Below are 13,642 nucleotides of genomic sequence, written 5' to 3'. Positions count from 1 at the left end.
TTTAGTGTTGCCAATTAACCTTATCCCCAGGTGCATGTGTTTGGAAGTGGGAGTAAGCCGGAGTACCCGGAGAGAACTCACGCATTCACGGGGAGAACATGCAAACTCCACACAGAAAGATCCCGAGCCCGGGATTGAACCCCAGACTACTCAGGACCTTCGTATTGTAAGGCATACGCACTAACCTCTCTTCCAGTGTGAAGCCGCTGTTGAGAATGTACCAAGTGGAAAATAGTACTTCCCAAGGGAGTGTGATTAGCTCAATCTTATATTCTTTTATGATCAATGATATCTTTAAATATGCTGAAGGCAGTATTGGAATGTGTTAGAAATCACAAATAAAATTAGGGAGGCAGTAAGTGTTGTCGATGGGTGGGCTTATCAGTGGGGTTTTTAAATTGTCATTGGGGAAGACAAAAACAATAGTGTTCATGCGAAAAAATTGTCTTTGCCCCTGGTACATTGTAGCAGCCTAAGCAGGAAAGCCCAGACTTCCCTCTCCCCAGCCACTTCGTCCAGCTCTTCCCGGGGGATCCCGAGGCGTTCCCAGGCCAGCCGGGAGACATAGTCTTCCAGACGTGTCCTGAGTCTTTCCCGTGGCCTCCTACCGGTTGGATGCGCCCTAAACAACTCCCGAGGGAGGCGTTCGGTTGGCATCCTGACCAGATGCCTGAACCACCTCATCTGGCTCCTCTCGATGTAGAGGAGCAGCAGCTATACTATTAAGCTCCTCCCGGGTGGCAGAGCTTCTCACCCTATCTCTAAGGGAGAGCCCCGCCACCCGGCGGAGGAAACTAATTTTGGCCGCTTGTACCCGTAATCTTGTCCTTTCGGTCATGAACCAAAGCTCATGACCATAGGTGAGGATGGGAACGTAGATCGACCGGTAAATTCAGAGCTTTGCCTTCCAGCTCAGCTCCTTCTTCACCACAACGGATCGATACAGCATCCGCATTACTGAAGACGCCGCACCGATCCGCCTGTCGATCTCACGATCCACTCTTCCCTCACTCGTGAACAAGACTCCTAGGTACTTGAATTCCTCCATTTGGGACAGGGTAAAATTACGGTCTCGGACTTGGAGGTGCTGATTCTCATCCCAGTCGCTTCACACTCGGCTGCGAACCGATCCAGTGAGAGCTGGAGATCCTGACCAGATGAAGCCATCAGGACCACATTATCTGCAAAAAGCAGAGACCTAATCCTGCAGCCCCCAAACCGGATCCCCTCAACGCCCTGACCGAGAAATCGTAAAAGTAAATACATTTAGGTTTTTGGGTATGTGGATGGATGATAGGCTAACATGGAATGCACATGTTGCCAGGATTGTTTCCAGATGTAAAACAATATTGAATGTGATGAGATGTCTGGCAGGAGTAGAGTGGGGCGCCAGCAGAGCAGCCATGAAAATGTTTTATATAGCTATGTTGAGGGCGATTTTAGATTATGGATGTGTTGTATATGGGTCAGCAGCCAAAAGTGTGTTAAAGAAATTGGAAGCAGTTCAGTCACAAGCACTAAGACTGTTGTACAGCGTTCAGGACAACTCTTTTTTTCTGTACTACAGGCAGAGATGTGGGCAATGCCATTGCAATTGAGAAAAAAGAAAGTGATTGCATAGTACAGGGTTCAGAATTAGAATCAAAACTACTTTATTAATTCCTGAGGAGAAATTAAGATTTTCAGCACAATCCTATTCAAGCCCAATCAAACATTACAAGGAGACAGAACAGGATCGCTGACGGCTCTGTTAACTTCCGGCGCCCCTTACAAAAATGGTGAGAAACAGGTATTATTCAGTCCAGACTGAAGCCAAAAGAAAAAAAAATAATAATTAAATTCAATTAAAAAATGGGGGAAAAACTCATTGCCATAGCACACATAGGCATGTGTGTAAGAGGGAAACATCAAAGAAGTGAATTATATTTATATAGCGCTTTTTTCTCTAGTGACTCAAAGCGCTTTACATAGTGAAACCCAATATCTAAGTTACATTCAAACCAGTGTGGGTGGCACTGAGAGCAGGTGGGTAAAGTGTCTTGCCCAAGGACACAACGGCAGTGACTAGGTTGGCAGAAGCGGGAATCGAACCTGCAACCCTCAAGTTGCTGGCACGGCCCCTCTACCAACCGAGCTAAACCGCCCCAAAACACAAAAGACATTACAGATATTAAAAGGGCATAGCTGAGGCAACTAGCCATTCCTACATACAGCTACAAAAAATATATATATATATACACTGTGGTGGCCTCTGGGGTGTTCCACGCCATCGTCTGCTGGGGTGGGGGTAGCATGGCCAGAGACAGGATCAGACCCAACAAAGCAACCATAAAAGCCCACTCCACTCTCGTCCACCCACTAACTCTCGGCCAGTGTCAAGTCCGCATGGATGAGCCAGGATGCGTCTCAGGAGACGGAGGTGTCCGATACCTGCTCATTCAACCAAGACACTGTGAAGCCCGTCCGTCCCAGCCCTCAGCGGTTAGTCTCAAAGGTCACTCTGAAATGCAACATCCCACAAGACTTGAGCTTAACACATGTAGTTTACTTTATCAAAACCCTTAACAGTTACTCCTCCACTGTTGTACCCTGTGGCATTATTTGGCCTCAGCAAAAGGTTAAGTGCTGAGTGGAAGTGTAGCAGTGATGGTTGAAGACTGTTTGAATACAAAATACAGTGTGGTTACTCTTATATTTACGGAGAGATCTAAAGATTAAATCACAGGAAATACAGGGTTTGCTTTTGTAGTACCAAGACTACGGATTGTAATTAAAGACCAACAAACCATTTGGCAGTGTTTAAAGTCACGCTATCGGTAGTCGCAGTAGCACTACAGTGGGTAGAAGAGTCACAGCTAAAAAAGGTGGTGGTCTGCTCTAACTGAAGGTCAGGTTTTATCGCTTTTCAAAATTTTAGGTTGCAAAGCAGACAAGATATTGTTAATGACTTATATTAAAATTCTGTTCAGGCTTTAGAGGTTGAATACCAGTGTAAGATTTCTATGGGTTCCAACTCTCACTGGCATAAAGGGCAACAAACTGGCAGATCAGCTGGCAAAGCAAACACTAACCCTAGACCAGCTCAGAGACCAGAGGCAAAATCAATAATTTAAGGAAATCTTTTGAAAGAGTGGCAATCACATTGGGACATGAGTACAACAGGAAATAGGAGCGGGATGAACTGTAAGGGGGAACACAAAAGTGGAAGGAATCATATCACATATTCGATTAGGACACACTAGATTAAAAAAGATATTGCACCTTACCAAAGATCCATCCATCCATTTTTCTACCCCTTAGGCGCTGGAGCCTATCTCAGTTACAATCGGGCGGAAGGCAGAGTACACCCTGGACAGGTCGCCACCTCTTAACAGGGCCAACACAGCTAGACAGACAACACTCACAAACATACAGTAGACTAAGCAGAACACTAAGAGAGGAAGTCAGAAGACAGATAGATAGTACTTTATTGATTCCTTCAGGAATGTTCCTTCAGGAAAATTAAAAAGAAGACATGAACAGAGAGAGGTGACTCTCTGAGCAGCTACGAATTGTTTTGTGAAATATGTAGAAGAGACATGTTGATGAAATAGAATTTAGTATGGGACAGTATTAATGGATGTATATATGCAAGGGAAGGAGAAGGTAGGGAACTCTGGTTCACACTCCAATGCACTGGGTGGTGGAAATGCACCTTTAACGTTCAGTGCTCCGCCATAAAACCAGAAGAAGAAGAGAGCGCAGTACCGTACCATCCGCTGTGTCATCTTGGTATGAAAAAGGACATAAAATAATATAAAAAAGCACGGAGCTGATGCAACCAGAGGTGCACAACGACACAACGAAAAACAAAAAAATATGATTGTGAACGACTTTGTCTGTCGCCGCTCGGGTTCCACTCACCACCCAGGAAGGACATCGCTTCTGCACAAGGTTTTACTCTTTATTTTTCACTAAAGCTTTTCTGCAGCCCGTATTGCTCTTTCAGCTCCTCTCCGCTGCTCGCTCTTAGGTCGCTCTTTCAGCCGGCCGCGTCATCGTCTCTCGTGCGCTGTTCTTTCTCACTTTCGCTGCCGCTCTTCGTCCGTTCTTGCAGGCTCTCCAACTCCTTCCGCCCCGATCTCACCTCCTTTCTTCCTTTTATGCAGCATCAGGAGAAATGTTAATAGTTTCTTGGTGTGTGAGCCACACACCTGAATTAGATTGCGGCGGTGTCGCTCCCGGCCCGCCCCGCCTGGCCACTCACTTGTATTCTCCGCCCGTTGGCTCCGCCACTCCACAATGATCAATAAATAACACTGTGGAGAGTCGGAACCCGGCCCAAGATGGCGGCAAGGAGGCGGAGAATACGAGCGAGCGGCGAGGAGGGGTGTGCCGGGAGCGACGCCGCAAGCGAGATCAGGTGCGTGGATCGCACACCGGGACACAATTAATGTATCTCCTAACAATGTATAAAAGGGGAGAAGGAGGAGAGAATGAGGCAGAAGGAGTTGGAGAGCCTGCAGCAACGGATGAGGAGCGGAAGTGAGAGAGAGCAAGACAACGAAGACGCGGCCGACTAAAGAGCGAGATGGAGGAGCGAGCAGTGGGAGCGACGACAGCGCAAAACACTTCCTTTCTTTGAAAAAATAAACAAGAGTCAAACCTGTTCGAGCAATGTCCTTCCTTGGTGGACCATGGAACCCGCACGACAGTGAGGTACTGTCACAAACACGTTCCGCAAATACGCCTGCACCATGCAGATTAACAAAACAAAACAAATGTACAGTACAATTTTAACACCCACATACAGTGCAGTGGCCTCTGTCGTGCATCACGCCGTAGAAACACGGCCAGAGACAGGGACAGACCCAACAAACCAACCAAGACTACTTTGTCCTAGGCTACCCACTAGCTCCCAACCAACGTTCAGTCAATTGAGAAGCTACACAGGCAGGCCGAATGCAATGTTTTGTCATTACTCGTATGCGTTAAAACGTTACATTCGACATTAAATATTACATGATTTGACCCAATATATTTAGAAATGTATAATAATCATTTAAAATAGATGATTTAAAGAAGCAAAATGGTGAAAAGGATCACAATATGTTGCAAATGATGAATTATTTTGATGATTATGACCAGGCTGAAGGTAGCGCTGACAACAACAAGATCAACAGGTGGCCCACTTTCCGCAATCAAAGGGGAATGTGGATGTCAAAAAACTTAAAACATGCCGTTCAATATCTGGCATGATTAACACAGCTGGCATCATCATTAAGTTCACCAATAGAAAAACAAAGTGGCAATGCTAACACAGAAAAGCAAGTTGAAAGTTACAAAAAAGTGCGGCTGGGGACCAGTTTTGGATTTTTTTAACAGCCCGCCCCAAAGAAGGTTTTTAGAACACATTAAAAGTCAAATAAAAGCGCCAACCAGTGTATTTAATTAGAAAATATTAAATGTTGATGCTAATAACCCCAAGCTGACATGCAGGCTCTTTTTTTTTTTTACATTTTATATTGGCTTTGAAAATGAAAAAAATCCAAATGGCCGCCACCTTCTTTAATTTTGCGGCCCTCAGTGGAAAAAGTTTGGACACCCTGGGTCTAAATCAACATGCATCTGACACAAGCAAGGCCGAAGCATGTGACAGTAAATTCATTTTGGGATAAATAGTCCATCCATCCAAAGCACTCAGCGCGCCAACTGTGAAATCTACACCAAGTTAACTACTTTGTTTACAAAGACATCTAAGAAGGTGACTTCATCTCAACTACAGGAAAATAAAATACATAACTAAAAAAGACTTCATCAACATCCATCCATTTTGTACCGCTTCTTTCCTTTAGGGTCGCGGGGGGCGCTGGTGCCTATCTCAGCTACAATAGGGTGGAAGGCAGGGTACACGCTGGACAAGTCACCACCTCATCGCAGGGCCAACACAGATAGAAAGACAACATTCACACTCACATTCACACACTAGGGCCAATTTAGTGTTGCCAATCAACCTATCCCCAGGTGTATGTCTTTGGAAGTGGGAGGAAGCTGGAGTACCCGTAGGGAACCCACGCAGTCATGGGGAGAACATGCAAACTCCACACAGAAAGATCCCAAGCCCGGGATTGAACCCAGGACTACTCAGGACCTTCGTATTGTGAGGCAGACGCACTAACCCTTCTTCTACCGTGAAGCCATGACTTTGTTGACAATTCAAACAAAATAACACAAATTATTCGACAATATTAACCACTAGTTTACTCAAAAACTCAATTTAAATATTTAAATATTCCACGAGTTGGGAAATTGTGTTAGATGTAAATATAAACGGAATACAATGATTTGCAAATCCTTTTCAACCCATATTCAGTTGAATGCAGTACAAATACAATATATTTGATGTTCAAACTCATAAACTCTTTTTTTTTTTGCAAATAATAATTAACTTAGAATTTTATGGCTGCAACACGTGCCAAAGTAGTTGGGAAAGGACATGTTCACCACTGTGTTACATCACCTTTTCTTTTAACAACACTCAATAAACGTTTGGGAACTGAGGAAACTAATTGTTGAAGCTTTGAAAGTGGAATTCTTTCTCATTCTTGTTTTATGTAGAGTTTCAGTCGTTCAACAGTCCGGGGTCTCCGCTGTCATATTTTACGCTTCATAATGCGCCACACATTTTCGATGGGAGACAGGTTTGGACTGCAGGCGGGCCAGGAAAGTACCCGCACTCTTTTACTACGAAACCACGCTGTTGTAACACGTGGCTTGGCATTGTCTTGCTGAAATAAGCAGGGGCGTCCATGATAACGTTGCTTGGATGACAACATATGTTGCTCCAAAACCTGTATGGACCTTTCAGCATTAATGGTGCCTTCACAGATGTGTAAGTTACCCATGCCTTGGGCATTAATACACCCCCACACCATCACAGATGCTGGCTTTTGAACTTTACGCCTAAAACAATCCGGATGGTTATTTTCCTCTTTGTTCCTGAGGACACCACTTCCGCAGTTTCCAAATATAATTTGAAATGTGGACTCGTCAGACCACAGAACACCTTTCCACTTTGCATCAGTCCATCTTAGATGAGTTCGGGCCCAACGAAGCCAGCGGCGTTCCTTGGTGTTGTTGATAAACGGCTTTTGCTTTGCATAGCAGAGTTTTAACTTGCACTTACAGATGTAGCGACCAACTGTAGTTACTGACAGTGGTTTTATGAAGTGTTCCTGAGCCCATTTGGTGATATCCTTTACACACTGACGTCAGTTTTTGGTGCAGTACCGCCAGAGGGATCAAAATTCCGTAATATCATTGCTTACGTGCAGTGATTTCCCCAGATTCTCTGAACTTTTTGATGATTTTACGGACCGTAGATGGTAAAATCCCTAAATTCCTTGCAATAGCTCGTTGAGAAATGTTGTTCTAAAACTGTTCGACAATTTGCTTCCAAATTGGTGACCCTCGCCCCATCCTTGTTTGTGAATTACTTAGCATTTCATGGAAGCTGCTTTTATACCCAATCATGGCACCCACCTGTTCCCAATTAGCCTGCACACCTGTAGGATGTTCCAAATAAGTGTTTGATGAGCATTCCTCAACTTTATCAGTATTTAATGCCACCTTTCCCAACTTCTTTGTCACGTGTTGCTGGCATCAAATTCTAAAGTTAATGATTATTTGCAAAAAAAAAATGTTTATCAGTTTGAACATCAATTATGTTGTCTTTGTAGCATATTAAACTGAATATGGGTTGAAAATGATTTGCAAATAATTGTATTCCGTTTATATTTACATCTAACACAATTTCCCAACTCATATGGAAACGGGGTTTGTAAATTGAGGGTTTCAGTCAAAAGCATTTCTAAATTTAACCTCAATGTTTTGTATTTACTTTTGAAAGTCTTTTATTACATTCCTATACTTTACTTTTGCATTTTATATTATTTCTTGTTCCTAACACTCATTTTTAACTAAAAAGGACTTTCTTTTTTAGAAGTTATTGCACAGGTGGAAACACTGATCTGCACTTCCATACTTACATATTTTTTTTCCATTTTAAAGTTAATTCCACAAGAGGACATCTGATTATGCATTCAGTCAAATGTGTCAATGAAACAAAATGCATGTCAATGAAGTCCTAATAAAAACATGCGTTGATTATGTTAACTAACAAATACTTAAAGCAAGGCGGGAGGGCTCAGTCGTCACAATCCGTTAGAGAAGTCAAAGATCGTGTATTATAAAGGGTTGCCTCGTGTCCTTTCAAACGTGCTTAGGGAAACATCGAGAAACTCCAGTGTTAGTCCGAGTTTCAAGGGTTGTTTTTTTTTTTTTTGCCTCTTATGCATCTTCCTTGAGGATATTTTTTTCAGCTGATGAACATAAACCGTCTGACCAGCAGGATACAGAAAACAAGCAGCGTCCGAAATGGTATAAAGGTAATTGGTTATAAGGGGGCGCCAAACAAAGCCTAAAAGGTTTCGGGGGTATATCGGAGTTATATCCTGATTGGAGTCTTTTGAAGAAGTTTTGACCAGCATGTGTCTCCATGTGGCAATGGTCAGCTGGGGATCGTTAACGTGTCGGTTATATTATTAAGTAACACCAAGACACTATTTTAAATTTTCATTTTATTTTTGGCCCTTTTGCGTGAATGTGAGTGTGAATGTTGTCTGTCAATTGACTGTGTTGGCCCTGCGATGAGGTGGCGACTTGTCCAGGGTGTACACCGCCTTCCACCCGATTGTAGCATAGAAAGGCGCCAGCGCCCCCCGCGACCCCAAACGGGAATAAGCGGTAGAAAATGGATGGATGGATCATAGTTTTATTTATAAATTGCAACATTTACAAACAATTGAGAAACAATTATCAAAATAAGGACAAAAACAGTACAAAACACCACCAGGGGGTTGTAAACTCAATAAAGTAACTAAAACAGAATGCAAAAATAAAAAAAATCAATTATATATATATATATATATATATATATATAAGTGCAAAGCCATAGGCTCGGCAAGACATATTCCACAATGCAAGGCTATTTAAAACCGATAAACGCGATACTTCCGGTCCTTTCGATCACAAGAACCTTTCCCTGTCGCCGACAGTCCGCCTTTCAAAAATAAAAGCACGCCAGTAATAAAACACGTCATCACACCACGGTAGGCAAAGTCGCGTAAATTTAAAAAAGGGCGGACAAAATTTGCCCGTTTAAGTTGGATAATTTACCCAATTTGCATCTACATCAACAATATGATTTGCCTGAGAAGCTGGACGGGACAAAAAAAGATACTTTACCCAATTTGTGCTATGTGCTTGTTAAAACTCTAATGGAAAATACAAATGAAAAAATGCCCTACTCTTGCATACATCTAACTACTCTAAAATAATGATATGTACTATCTCAGAAACGTTTTGGATGTATTTCTATTGCTACAGGAGTGAGATTTTTTTATTTTTAGTAAAAAAACAAACAAGAAAAAAACCCATCCATCCATCCATCCATTTTCTACCGCTTATTCCCTTTCGGGGTCGCGGGGGGCACTGGCGCCTATCTCAGCTACAAACCCAACCAAACGAATACTTTCATGCAATAATAGCATGTGGACAACATAATAAGGTTAAGGTATTATGTTTAAATGTGAAAGTATTGTTTAGGAAGCAGTTATAGGCAACATTGAGCTAAATAGTTCCAAAAGTGTGTTGTACTTTAAAAAAATCAACTGAAACGGAATAATCTAGTTTTATTGATGATGTTAGAAACATACATCAGTGTATTCAAACTAAAAATAGGGGAACACATTTTTTTTAGGTTTTATACGAACAGAAATCTTTTGGAAAAATTAGTTATATTTGTTGTATACCAGAGAAGGGAAGGAGGCGACAACCAGGGCAGAACTGCGGTTTACAAGGTTTATTTTAAACCTTTGATGAATACGTGGCGTGTGTATGCTATTCAAAGTGAATGAGTGTTGACTATGTGTAATATTACACATGTAAATGTTACCAAGGGTTGTTGTCTGTAAAGGTTGGTTGTATCTTTCGTCGTTATCCAAAAGGGCAAGGCGAGGAGGCAGGTCGTGGATGGTCAAGAGGTCGTGGGCATGAGCGAGGCAGCGTGGTGTGGGTACGAGCACGGATGGTCGCGGATCGAGGAGGGCAGTCAGGAACCTGGATGAATATCGAGTGACTTGACACAATCACGGAAGACGGGGAAGTCACTGTGAAAACACAAAAGAACATGTACCAGTGTTACACAGAGAGAGAGCAAAGCAGAGGCGAGGAAACCACGGGGAAGCGAATGGCAGACGTGATGCTTACGGGAAGGTTAGCGACGTTCTGGCAAAGGTTCCTCGGGTCTGCTGGTCTTTATGCTGCTCCCTTTCATCAAGTTCAGGTGTGTTGATTATTGATAGAGTGCAGGCTCGTTGCCGCGTGGGCGTGCCGCGCTCAGCACGAGTGAGGGCGTGTCTGAGCGCGCTGTCTGCAGAGGCGCCTCTTGGCGCATTGTCAGCAGAGGCGCACGCAGCTCCACCCGCCGAGGAAACGTGGGTTTGACTCCGCGTCATGACAATTTTCATCTGTCGCTTTCATATATTTTGTTATTTGACCTTGTTTTTTTTCAGACTAAAATTTTATTATTTTACAGTTTCGTATTTTGAAAGATTTGGATCTAAAAAAAAAAGATCTGACACTGAAAAAAATGAATTGCAAAACAAAAGCTTTAAATGTAAAATTAAAACACGCTCAAGCATCAAACATATTAAAGTGGAAACTGAACATTGTGGCGGGCACTAGGACCTTGCTCACACCCAGCAGAAGTGGTGTGGTTTTCTTCTCCTCTGCAGGAGTTTTTGGGCATGATTAATTTTTATAATCGGTTCCTTCCGCGCGATACACCTCCTGCAGCCTCTTTATGGTGCCCTACGTAACAAAAAGGCTAGCGATTCCCTCGAATGGACTCCTCTGCGGATCCAAGCATTTCAGAGGGCTAAATCCTCGCTAGCAGGGGCTGCTCTTTTCGCCCACCCTGTTTCCACGGCGCCTGTAGCTTTGATGACGGATGCGTCTGATGTCATCGTGGGTGCTGTGATTGAGCAGCGGGTGGCGAATGTGTGGCAACCCCTTGCGTTCTTCAGTCGCAAACTGCGAGATAACGAGCGGAAGTACAGTGTATTTGACCGAGAATTGTTAGCACTGTATCTCGCAACACGCCATTTTCGTTTTCTGTTGGAGGGTAGATCTTTCACGATTTTTGTTGACCACAAACCCCTGACGTTTGCCATGGCACTTATCGTCCATCTCTGAGTTCACTACAGACATTCAGCATGTGGCCGGTAAGGCCAACCCTGTGGCTGACTGTCTCTCACGCATACTGTTGTGCCCTGTGCTGCTCAGTTTAGATTTTTCGGGAATGGCCGCTGACCAGCCCGACGACCCCGGCATCCGCGCTCTCAAAGCTGAGGGTACGGTGCTTGAGCTCAAGGAGGTGGTGGTGCAGGATGGCAGTCCCGCCCTCCTTTGTGATGTGTCCACTGGCCGGCCTCGGCCTGTCGTCCCGGTAGACTAGCGCCGCCGGGTTTTAGACCTAATACACTCCCTGTCACATCCTGCCGTTCGGGCTTCCGTTAAGTTGGTTGGTGCCAAGTTTGTTTGGGCTGGCCTTAGGAAGGATGTTAGGCAGTGGGCAGCCGCATGTGTGGCATGTCAGCGCGCCAAGGTCCACCTGCACACTAAAGCGGCCCTCGAACCATTTACTATTCCGGTCAGTCGGTTAGACCACGTGCATGTAGACTTAGTTGGGCCCCAACCTCCGTCGCAGGGGTATACACACTTGCTAACGATGGTAGATCGTTATACCAGATGGCCAGAAGCGGCTCCTCTTTTCTCCACTGCCTCTGTAGACGTTGCCCGTGCGTTTCTGTCGGCCTGGGTTGCGCGTTTTGGCACACCATCCGATATCACCTCGGACAGGGGATCCCAATTCGTGTCGGAGCTTTGGTCAGCGTTGGCGCAGTCGTTGGGTGTGCAGGTGCACCGTACTACAGTCTACCATCCCCAAGCTAACGGCTTATGTGAATGTTTTTCACCGGTCGCTCTGCGTGCGGCGCTCGTTGATAGCAATTGGGTTGACCGTTTGCCTTGGGTTATGTCCGGGTTGCGCTCGGCCCCTAAAGAAAATCTCGCTGCGTCCCCCGCTGAATTGGTGTTCGGTCAACCACTCCGCGTTCCGGGTGAATTTTTACCTGAGGGTGGTGCCACGCGATCCTTTGCTCCTGGCCCGGTCGGCCATTGTTTCCCTAAATCATTTGTGCCATCAGAGCTTAAAAATACCCGTTTTGTTTTTGTAGGTCACAACGCCCACCGTTCGCCCCTCCAACCCCCTTACGATGGCCCTTTTAGGGGGTTGGAACGAGGTCCCAAAAACTTTGTGCTGGATATGGGCGGGCGCAGGGAATGCATTTCTATAGACAGGCTTAAACCGGCGCATTGTGTTGCAGGTGAAGAAGTTCTGCCGGGCCAAGTCCCCCGCCGAGGTCGCCCTCCAAATCCTGTTAGGGTTGAATGTCCTTCGCCTCCACCGGGCTCTGTTATTTGTTCTTCCCCACAAGGTACACCCGCTCCCCCGCGGGACAGACATTTTACCCGTTACGGCAAACGAGTGAGGCCCCCCCGAATGGGGGGGGGGGGGGGGGGGGCGTGTGGCGGGCACTAGGACCTTGCTCACACCCAGCAGAAGGGGTGTGGTTTGTTCTCCTGGGAAACACTTTAAAAGTGGATGTTGTGTTGTGTTAGTTTGCTTGTCTCTCTCTCATGTTGGCAGTCTACAATAAAGACCTTAAAGAGACAACGTTCTGTTTCTTGCATTTGCCACAACATTCCAAAATTTTTTCAACAAATCATTGATTTTAATTTTTCACTTTCATGTATTTTGATATTTGAGCTTTCCTCCTACATATTTAAATACTAGGTTTATACATTTTAAAAGATATGAATGCGACCTGTCCAGGGTGTGTGCGCCCGAGTGCAGCTGGGATAGGCACCAATACCCCGTGACCCCAAAGAGACACGTCGGCGGGAGAGCAATGGATGGCTGGATGGGATCTAAAAAAAAGATCTGACACTGAAAACATTTGGAATTTGAAACAAAAGCTTTGTATCTGAAAAAACAACAACCTCCAATATCAGATATATTAAAGTGAAAACTGCAAATAAATAATTAATTCAAAAGAACTATATTAGTGAATCATAAAAAAATATTTTAAAAACATTACTTGAAAGAAGCGTGCACTTTTTTTTACTTTATTTACTCAGTTATTTTTTTATTTAACGTCAAACTTGGGCAGCACGGTGGACCAGGGGCTAGTACATGTGCCTCACAATACAAAGGTTGTGAGTTTTCCTGAGTTCAATCCCAGGCTCGGGATCTTTCTGTATGGAGTTTGCATGTTCTCCCCGTGACTGCATGGGTTCCCTCCGGGTCCTCCGGCTTCCTCCCACCTCCAAAAAACATGCACCTGGGGGTAGGTTGATTGGCAGCTCGTCCAGAGCCGGGTCCCAGGATAGTCCGCTCGCCTGTGTATCGGCTGGGACGTCTCTGCGCTGCTGATCCGCCTTCGCTTGGTATGGTTTCCTGCTGGCTCCACTGTGGACG

This window comes from Nerophis ophidion, linkage group LG15 (genome assembly GCF_033978795.1).
Source record: "Nerophis ophidion isolate RoL-2023_Sa linkage group LG15, RoL_Noph_v1.0, whole genome shotgun sequence".
Taxonomy (NCBI): Eukaryota; Metazoa; Chordata; class Actinopteri; order Syngnathiformes; family Syngnathidae; genus Nerophis; species Nerophis ophidion.
This window is presented reverse-complemented; position numbering follows the sequence as displayed.